Source organism: Sinocyclocheilus rhinocerous, unplaced genomic scaffold, assembly GCF_001515625.1.
Source record: "Sinocyclocheilus rhinocerous isolate Xijiao unplaced genomic scaffold, SAMN03320098_v1.1 scaffold1012, whole genome shotgun sequence".
Taxonomy (NCBI): domain Eukaryota; kingdom Metazoa; phylum Chordata; class Actinopteri; order Cypriniformes; family Cyprinidae; genus Sinocyclocheilus; species Sinocyclocheilus rhinocerous.
This window is the reverse complement of record NW_015640039.1, coordinates 494,105-496,128: the sequence shown is the minus strand read 5'-3', so window position 1 is coordinate 496,128 and position 2,024 is coordinate 494,105.

Sequence of the window (2,024 nt, the reverse complement as noted above, 5' to 3'; positions counted from 1 at the left end):
CCCCCCCACTTTTAATATCACGTAAATTCGTCCCTCGCACTTTTTCAGGCAAGTGTGTTTGCATAGAGGTTTTCAAGAGCGGTGTCAATAAATATAGATTAAAATTCAAAGAGACAGGATAGTTTGTGCATGACCTGATGTTTTATTCGGACCCAGAATAAGGCAAGATGAACATCGCGGAGCGCAAAACACTCCATGCAGTGTATGTTTCATTCATACTCGAAGATGGAGGACGCTCTCGCGCAGAAAGGCGTACAAGGAAATCACAAATATGGACAAAAGCGTCTATCGCTGTATGAAAACAGTTGTTTACTTTTCACAGAAAAACAGAAACGTTTGGCAACATGTGTTACGTTAACATGTTATGTTAACTGAAAAACGAGACAGGTCACAGGCACTACCATATATCATAGCAAACTTTACTTCCTGTCTGTTCACCATACATATGTGTCTGGGTAACCCCAAACATTAAACAATTATTCCCTTTACAGAACACCTCCCCTGTTAAATAAAGATGCCCCCCTTTTCAACTCTGCAAAAAGCAATATACTCTTAATAACTCAACACATTATATTTCCCCTTATTTCAGAACTTTTCCTTTAACTTTTTTTTTTCTCTACAAGTCCATCCTCTTAGGTGGGTGTGACACTCTTCCTGAGCGGGTCACATAAGAATGTCCTTCAGTTTGTTCTGCAACAGGCATGGGCTGCCCGTTACTCTCAGACTCAGTATCCGATGATGGCACTTGTTCTGACTGATGGATCGGGCGTAGATGAGCCCGGTTTCTCCGAATCACTCCATCTTCTGTGCCAATCAGATAATATCTTGGGGCTGACGACGGAGACACCACAGATCCCTGCATTTTCTCCAACGGCAACCACACATTTTGTCCTGGCTGCAAAACTGGGAGGGGCCGGGCCCTGTGACGACTGTTGTAGTACTGCTGCTGTTTTCTCCTTCCTTTTGTTTCATTGCACCGGAACTCTCTCATTCCCGGCCAGCATGGAGACAACTTTTTCAGGAGCTGAGGTAAAGTAGTGCGAAGTTGCCTTCCCATAAGCAGCTGTGCTGGTGAATATCCGTTCCCTAGTGGCGTGGAACGATATGTCAGGAGTGCTCTTTCCTTATCTCCTCCTCCTTTCCACAGGCCTTTAACAGTACCCACCGTACGCTCTGCTTCTCCATTTGCTTGTGGAAACAATGGGCTACTTGTCACATGATCGAATCCGTAGTCAGTTGCAAAGTCCTTAAAAAGAGAACTGAAGTGTACTGGGGTCCATTGTCCGACACCACTATTTCTGGGATGCCATGTTGACAGAACACCTCTTTCAGAGCAGATATGACTGTGCTCGAGGTAGATACTTTAAGTCTTGCCACCTCAATGTACCGAGAAAAATAGTCAACGACAAGCTGATAGTAGTTCTCTTTCTCCCAGAAGAAAACATCAGTACCAATACGTTGCCATGGTCTTTCTGGAATGGGTGTTGGCAACAATGGCTCAAGCACACTCCACGCGTTCCTATGTTGAGCACAGACACTACATCGTTCCACCAGCTGGCTAATGTGTACTGACATACCCGGCCACCACACCAACTGACATGCTCTGGCCCTGCATTTTACAATCCCTTGGTGGCCTTCTTGAAGAATTTTCAGTATCTCTTGCCACATGGATCTGGGTATGACAATCCTTTGTCCTCTCAAAAGGAGGTCTCCAGCTATGGAAAAATGCCCTCGTTCTTGCCAATATGACCATAGCTCTTTCTGCAGGTGACTTTTTTCTGGCCACCCAGACTGGCAGTACTGGCGGATTTTTTCACAGACTGGGTCAGCTTTTTGTTCTTCAACTATTTGTTTCAGCCTTGTTTCTGTGGCTGGCAAGCCTTGCACAACTGAATCAATGAACACCTTCAGATCTGCCTCTTGCTCCATCTCCTCTTCTGAGAGCGTGTGCTTAACAGGTGCTCTTGACAGCACATCTGCTGTGATCAGCTACTTTCCAGGCACATGAATTATGTCATAATCGA